Below are 8,891 nucleotides of genomic sequence, written 5' to 3'. Positions count from 1 at the left end.
GGTCTAGTTTATACGTCGCGCTACAGTCGAATTAATCCCATTAAATTCGTTCCGTCGACGTAAATCGTAGCGTGGTTTTATGCGTCGAAATCAATACGATCGAATTTAATTCTCTTCTCAAATGCAGTGCCTCTGGTCAGTGGTGTCGTTTTGAAATAAATTGAAATACATTAAGAAAATGTATGCATTTCATTCGACGCGACGCTAGTGCGACGTTAAAACTGAAGACGCGTTATCGATATGTTATCCGTCTTACCAAGACGGATAAAACGGACGAATCTAATTTACCAGACGAATGTAATTCGTTTTAGACGTCGCGTTCTCCGCGTCGAATTTAATTGCTTGTGCGACCTTGAATTAAATTCGTCTGAATAAAATTCGACTTTAGCGCGACGTATAAACTAGGCCTAACATCATCTGCTGCATCTGCGATTTGAAACACAGGCGACCCAGGCAATTGTCAACTGTGGCCAATGTTTACCAAAACAGCAAGCCATTTAGCAAAATATTCCCTCCACTTGTGGGTTGGCATTTATTTCTGACTAATCATTCATATTGTGTGGCTACCCTTTGGGCCTAATTTTGCTAGGCTGACCGCGTCGTAACGAACTTTTGACTGCACAGATTTTGATGGACGCGCATTCCAACTGCGTTGAAATGGCGGTCAATTTGAGATTTTCGCTTGGCTGGTTGCTTGACAACCCAACTTTTGTGGGATTTGTTTTGATGAACTTGAAGGGAAACTATTTGGCTTTCGTGCTGCCAAGTTTCGATTCAAGGGGAAGTATTTAAGTGTGTTTTTCGAGCGATTTTGGCGAGCGTGTGTGAGACAGAGGTTTCCTGCCTTCCCTTTTACTTGGTAGTTGTAGGACGTTGAGCTGAAACACAGCAAAACGGCCTCAAATCCCGACAAGAACAGCACAGACTACTCTGTATGAAGGTAAGACTTTATTTCTTTTATTATTTCACACAACTTTGTATTTATGGAGCTCAAAAGCAAGTCCAACTAAACCACTATACAAACTCTATAATAATCCCCTGCGAAGAAGTCTGTGACAGAGCCTGGGACAGAGCCTAGGCCTGCGTTTGAAATGGTTCTCCTTAGCTCGCCAACAGACGAACAGAACAAACTAGTCAGTTGGAGCTTGTTATCTTGACTTAATACCAAATTCCTAGTTAGCAATACAATGTATAGCAGTCGGAAAGAAACATTAAGAGACATCTTCAGGGTTAAGAGTTGTACCAGGGCTGACAGAGGTTGGGCCTTGGCTGTACCCTCTTGAAGTGAGCGCGATTTTCTTGTGCATCACGGACTACATCACAGATGATTCCAACAAAAAAAAAAATCTTTCTGATCTCATTCTCAAAAAGCGGTTACGACGTTTTCCTCGACTGTGTGTTCTGCAGTATCGACATTAGACAATCTTGATCAACATTGTCTAATGGACAGACAACACATAGAGAGCTGTCAAGCTTGACGGCTCGCCACGCATCGTCTGTCCGTCAAATTGGTTTTCGAGTCAAGAATATCATGGGAACGAGGTTGATTACATCTCCCACGAATCATTTCGAGCGTAGATGAGTTCGGCCATGTTGCATGTGGGAACAACTCACTCCCCCGCCACCCCCACCCCTGCCCGTGAGAAGACACAAGTGCTTTGCACTGCAAGTATTACGCCTGCTGGGCTGGTCTCTTTCGGGTGTGATAATCCCGTCTTTAATCTCATTTAATCTCATTAAATATGTCATGGGCCGACTAGCTTGAGCTATCAACACCCTCGAGTTAGCACCTGGATAATGTGACAGTTTTAATTAATATTCGAATGTCATGGTATTTGGCCGAGTTTGACTAATGGTCGTGGGTCGTGGGTACAAGTCGTGGGTCGTGGGTGTGGGTAAAAGTCGTGGGTGTGGTTAATACTTAATAATAAAATAACCATTTAAAATATTAAATATAATATTGACCGCCTATCTTTTCTTTGCACGTTCATATTACAAGCGCGTGATTCAGTAACGGTAGAGATGGCACCGAGGAAGGTTTCTCGCGCTTCAATCGGGTCATCAGCCCTGAATTAAGTCCACAATTGAGTTGGTACATTCTTAGTACCAAAGTTTGTGGATAAACGCCGACACAATATTTTAAGCGATCACCTATTGTTGCCAGTTTTCCAGGCAATTTTCAAAGAATCGACAGTGCCTGCATTCGGCTGCAAGATGGCCACCACTGCTCTAACAATAAGTCTTCAAATGCAACAGAAATTTTCTGTTCCTCATTTGTTTCTCGAGACAATTGCGTCGACACCAACAGCCATTTGAATCATCTTTAAGTTAGCAGCTCTTGAGCAACCATCCAAGTCCACTTTCTTCCCTCTACTGCCTGATTTAAGCGCGAGGAAATGGCCCAGGGTTTCTCGACATTTTCTGGCTCAAGATATTGGTAGAAGGACGTGGCTTCTTTTCCTTGGCCTCAGAAGTACATGGCACCAAGTCATTTGCTTCGCGGTTGAATGATTTTAGTTCAACATTTTCATTCGTTGAATTTGGCATTCGCTTCCCTTGTTTCCTCTTTCTCCATTGTTTTCTCTGTCTGTTTCTTTCTTCTGGAGTGTTTTTTCATATTTTGATAACTCGCTCTTTTCGTTTTTCTTTATCTTTAAAATCCTTCACAACTTCCGACATAATTATGTAGCTAACTGATCTATTTTCGAAATACAAATGAGCTGTTGATATGCAGGAAATTCAATCCTCGTTTTAATGAACTTGATGACATGTGCAAGCCGTAGTTGTTCCCCAATCGTTTCTGGTTTGCTTTCATTATGTGACGTTCTTCTGTCAGAGGAGCGTCGGGAAAAACACCGCGTAAGGATCATACGTGACAACACTAACAGGACCTGCATTGATAGCAGTTTTCTTTCCTAAACTGAAGCAGCAATCCTGTATAAATATGTTTAAATTATTATTATTATTATTATTATTATTATTATTATTATTATTACACCCGCCGCACCTCGACTAACGCTGAAAAAGCTCTATCATGACAAATTCTTCTAATGAGATTAGAAGAAATTGTGTGGAGCTCTCCGGGATACTTACAGTGCAAGCCATTTGTGCCTTCTCACAGTATACGTAAGAGCTCTCCATGCTGGACCAGAGGTTTCTTTACTTGATTATTCGAGTTTCAGTTCTTTGTAACTCGCTATCATGTGTGTTTGTGAGGCGTTGGTGGAAGTGTTTTGCTAGGTTACAGTCGGCCAGACTGAGTGTACAAACATCGAACCATCGATCGAATGAAGGTAACTTTACAATTTTAAGTAAAAAGTGGCATTTATTTTGATGATTTTTTGATAAAACTCGGAGTAACTTGAAAATTCGGAAAGATTTCCGTATAACCCCATACATTAATTATGCATTCCATTTCCCAATGACTAAATATAAAGGTTTCTTTGCAACACTCTTTGCATAGTTAGTGTATGGGGTTATATGGAAATCTTTGCCGAAAAATCCCTGCTACTCCATGAACTCTCCATTTTTTCCATGTATCTATGCTTGTAATTTGCCTTCATGGCCAGCTTTCCCGAAATGATTAACAAATCTCATGTCTAATGCTCGTTTATGCTGGGCTTAGAACATGGAGCCATGGATGTTGACACTTAGAAATTGTGTGAGGTGGACTGCCGATCACAGTTCTCAAATAACTAAATGGACGGCAGTCTGAAACTTTTCTAACAATTTAACAAACACCTTCAGCTGGTAGTTTGGCACTTTCCAAAGCTAATTGGCAAAATTGTCAGAAAGTCCTCTCCAGCGATAAGCACCTCAGTCTGTCAATTTTATGGTTAAAATAATATGTAAGGACACTTAAGATGAACTTATCAGGAGGAATCTCTGCTGATTTTTCAAAGTGAAATGCCTAGTGCCTGAATATTTGGACGAAGATTAAATCCAATGAACTTGTAAATGCGTGTTTCCCTTGGCAATCAAGCTGCAGTGTGTACCAGGTAAACAAACCCTTTTTTTTAAGCCAAGTTCTGTTTTCATGCAAGGTAGTAAATGCATGATGCTGCCAACTTAGTGGGCATCAGTGTCATGCAATTTGTGTAGAATATAAACTTGAAATTGACTTCAGACATGCAGTGTATTATAATAAACAGTAGATTAAGTTTGATCTCTCTTTCATTTTTCATGGTGTTTTTTCAAAGTTAATTGTCTGAATTGTGAGTTCAATAAAGAACAATTTACCAGATACACGAGTCTGAGAAGGGAAATTGTTATCAGAAAGCATAAAGCTGTATTGGAGACTAATCTAATTCCAAAAATAGTCAATTATAGCTTGGGGAAGGCTAAAACTGAAACAGATTCAAAAGGGCTAATTGGAGCTTCATATCAATTTTTTTTTTGGGGGGGGGGGGACTGACAGAATTAATGGCTTACTTCCTCAAGAGACTGACTTACTGTCTATCTTTCTGACTGATAACCTAACAGACTGGCTAGCTGACTTACTGATTGAATGACCGTCCAATTGACTGGCTGACTGATGTACCAATGAACACCTTTCAACATGTAGTTAAGAGACTGGCTGACATACTACCAGTCTGGTTGGCCTATGCATTGACTTCCTAGCTGGCTGGCTGACTGACTGACTCACCAACTAGCTGGCTGACTGACTCACCAACTGGCTGGCTGACTGACTCACCAACTGGCTGACTGACTGACTCACCAACTGGCTGGCTGACTGACTCGCCAACTGGCTGGCTGACTGACTCACCAACTGGCTGACTGACTGACTCACCAACTGGCTGACTGACTGACTCACCAACTGGCTGGCTGACTGACTCGCCAACTGGCTGGCTGACTGACTCGCCAACTGGCTGGCTGGCTGACTGACTTGCCAACTGGCTGGCTGACTGACTCGCCAACTGGCTGGCTGACTGACTCGCCAACTGGCTGGCTGACTGACTCACCCACTGGCTGGCTGACTGACTCACCCACTGGCTGGCTGACTGACTCACCCACTGGCTGGCTGACTGACTCACCCACTGGCTGGCTGACTGACTCACCCACTGGCTGGCTGACTGACTCACCCACTGGCTGGCTGACTGACTCACCCACTGGCTGGCTGACTGACTCGCCAACTGGCTGGCTGACTGACTCGCCAACTGGCTGACTGACTGACTCACCCACTGGCTGGCTGACTGACTCACCCACTGGCTGACTGACTGACTCACCCACTGGCTGGCTGACTGACTCACCCACTGGCTGGCTGACTGACTCACCCACTGGCTGGCTGACTGACTCACCCACTGGCTGGCTGACTGACTCACCCACTGGCTGGCTGACTGACTCACCCACTGGCTGGCTGACTGACTCACCCACTGGCTGGCTGACTGACTCACCCACTGGCTGGCTGACTGACTCACCCACTGGCTGGCTGACTGACTCACCCACTGGCTGGCTGACTGACTCACCCACTGGCTGGCTGACTGACTCGCCAACTGGCTGGCTGACTGACTCGCCAACTGGCTGACTGACTGACTCGCCAACTGGCTGGCTGACTGACTCACCCACTGGCTGACTGACTGACTCACCCACTGGCTGGCTGACTGACTCACCCACTGGCTGGCTGACTGACTCACCCACTGGCTGGCTGACTGACTCACCCACTGGCTGGCTGACTGACTCACCCACTGGCTGGCTGACTGACTCACCCACTGGCTGGCTGACTGACTCACCCACTGGCTGGCTGACTGACTCACCCACTGGCTGGCTGACTGACCTACCAACTGGCTGACTGACTGACTCACCAACTGGCTGGCTGGTTGCAGGGGTTTCAAAATGTTTTGAAGTGGCATCAGACTATGCAATAGTAGGCAATTGTAAAAAGTTTGTCGAGAGCCAAAAGGAAAAAGAGTAACTAGCAATATGTTATCATGTAGCTGGTGTAACTCCGTTGGTTGCCGACTTGTTTTGAAACCCCTCTTGGTTGACCCTTGATGACTAACTGTCTGATATTTGCACTGACTAAAAGTCTGACTAACTGATAAACTGAATGAACAACTGTGAAACATACTATCTTACCAAATAATTTGGATATATCAACAAAGTTGAAATAGTAAATTGGCCACCGTAACGATTACAAAAGCTGACGTTTCGAGCGTTAGCCCCTCGTCGGAGCTAACGAAGGGCTAACGAAGGCCGACGAAGGGCTAATGCTCGAAACGTCAGCTTTTGTAATCGTTACAGTGGCCAATTTACCATTCAACTTTGTTAATATATCCAAATTATTTCGTTACCCCCACCAACGAAGCCCCAAACAGTTTCTTTAGAAACTATCAGCCTTTATCTTACCAAATGGCTGACTGATTGACAACTGACCAAAGGACTGCCTCCCTCTCCTACTTTTCGGCTGACTGACAGACTGGTAGGCTGACTTAGTAACTGGCTCGCTGGCATCTGACTGACTCACAAACCAACAGACTGACTGAGTAACTGACCAATTGTGTTATTTAGGCTGGCAGTGTGGTGTTTGGTTTTATTTTATAGACACCAATGAAATACCAAGTGAGCTCATACAGAAAAATGGGGTATCTTCAGACAAATGCAAATAACACCATTACTATGGTTACATGGTAAATCGCACCTTTTGCAACAAAAGTGAAATGGTATTTTTTTTTCATTGATGTTTATATAATAAATGGTCCTGTCACTTGCTCATGAAATATTTTTGGACACACAAAGAGAAATTTTATATTGCTGCGTGGCCTTGTAATATTCATAAAATCACCCTACCAAATAGTCAGTGGCTTCCCTGATTGTGAAAGTGTGAACTGAGAAAAGGGGATTGAAATTATTGTAATGGTTATTGTTGCTAAGCCTGTGAAGCCAGACAAAATAGGGTATAGATGGTACAACATCTGACTGAAGCTTCGTTCACACATTCTTCAAACAGGCAACAATCACAAAATATGTGAAAATTGTCAACGTTTAGTTGCCAGTTGAAGAATTGCTACCATTGAAATACATAAGAAGTAGGCAAGTGGACAACTGCTTTCTATGCTTTTCTCTTGTGCACCTTCCAAAAACTTTTTTTTAAGAGTAGAGGTTGTGGTACACTGCATGTATTTTTTTTTTTTTTTTTTTTTTTTACAGTCAAACCTCCCTGTCAAGATATGGCAAAACAAACACCCATTTGATGTTGGTCAATAGCATGTGATACATAATAAGGTGCATGTAACTTCTTTTAACAACTCACCTAATTAGGTTGTCTTGTGTGGTCAATTCAACCTGTGAAGAAAATTGTTATCCACATTTTGGTGGAATGGGGAGGTGATTTCACTACTGTTGAGTGATTACTGAAAATATCATGAGTACGTTCTCTAAAACCTTTTCTGGTTATCCTTTTCAAAATTTGTACAATTTTTGTTTTTAAATGTTTATAATAAGGTCTCCAAATAGTCTCTGAAACATGTATTCAATACTGCAGCAGGAAGTTTCCATTTTATTTCCAGGTTTTCATTTAGGATCTGCAAAACAAACAATATTCTAGTTGGAAGGGTTCCCATACCTCCCTGGTGTTTTCCCTAATTTGTCACACTACTACAGCTGTTCAATTCGGTAGAAATGAGAAAAAAATAGGTGAAATGCCAAGGTGTTAATGTGGAAGTCCATTAATCAGAAGTTAAAGTAGAGTAAGAAAGTTGAAGTATTCCTTTTGATAATAGTGTGGAAAACCTATTTGAAGTTTGAAATGTCCTTTATTTATGCAAGTATCATATTTGAATTTGTCATGCTCTCAAAGGAATTTTTGGGAATTGGTTATCGTGTCTCTCTTACAATCCGTCAACTTCAGATCGAATAGTTCAGTTCTCGAACACTAAAACCTGAAAAATTATACTTTACTTAAGTTTATTTCGACAACAGTTTATTAGAATATTGAAAACTGGGTTGCTTTTTCGTTCTTGTGTAGTCGCTGGACGCTTTAATATTAAAAGACCACAATTTTTATTCGTTTACCATAGTAAGATAAATTTGATGTTGCTTAAGATCTATTTCATTTGTTGATTTACCTTTTCTTCTCGTTTTTTTGCAGACTGACTTGTTTATATCTCTGATGCTTCAAGCGCGAATCACACAAGAAAGTCTATGATCGCAGAAGACAGAGGATTTCTTCAGTGGCACCAAACAAATTAAGCACAGGTCAAGAAGAATTAGCCAAACGTAAGCAAAAGCAAACGCAAGTGTTGTATTGCGATTTGGCTGAGGTCTGAAAAGTTTACGCTTTTAAAATTCTCCCGCCGAAAAACTTGGAAAAAATACGGGCGCCTTGAACACGCATGCGCTTGTTACTTTGATGATTGCTTCTCTATAACATCTATTTGAAAGTGGTTAAATTTTCCCGCCAAAAAACTTTGAAAAACTACAGGCGCCCAAAATACGCATGCACCGGATCTTTTTCAAGAGTAATATTATTTTATCAACAAAAGTTGCTTGTGAAGTGTCTCGAGTATTTGTTTTTGATAGAGACTTGTTTAAATGAATGTTTTCAGTGTGATTTTTATTACCTTATAAAGTTTCCACTAAAGTTAGTAAAATAAACAGCAATTGTGTTGTGAAAAATAAGTTTTATTCAGCTCAAAATATCTTAATTAGTTAATTGAATTTCCGTTCAATTGATTTAAAACATGTCAAGAAATTTTCGTTTATATACTACTTTTGGCGAGAAAATTTGGACCAATTTGCACAAAGTTTCCCCTGACAACGTTTTTGGAAAAAAAAATATTGGAACATTACCTCGTGCAAAAAACTCAAGACGAAAAGTGCCAATTTTCCTTCATATTTTAAAAATTTTCGAAATGGAATTAAATCGAGCATAACTCTTAGCAACGTTTAGTTTC

At 41.5% G+C, this 8,891-nt stretch overlaps 1 long non-coding RNA gene across 1 annotated transcript; it reads left to right on the top strand.

Annotated features, from left to right (window-relative positions):
- The first annotated feature begins 3,187 nt into the window (after positions 1–3,187).
- Positions 3,188–8,270, top strand: LOC111331490 (uncharacterized). Its single transcript, XR_002694932.2, has 3 exons — positions 3,188–3,293; positions 7,147–7,221; positions 8,087–8,270. It is a non-coding gene; the product is annotated as an uncharacterized LOC111331490 (long non-coding RNA).
- The last annotated feature ends 621 nt before the right edge of the window (positions 8,271–8,891 follow it).

Source organism: Stylophora pistillata, chromosome 12 (assembly GCF_964205215.1).
Source record: "Stylophora pistillata chromosome 12, jaStyPist1.2, whole genome shotgun sequence".
Classification (NCBI taxonomy): Eukaryota; Metazoa; Cnidaria; class Anthozoa; order Scleractinia; family Pocilloporidae; genus Stylophora; species Stylophora pistillata.
This window is presented reverse-complemented; position numbering and strand designations above follow the sequence as displayed.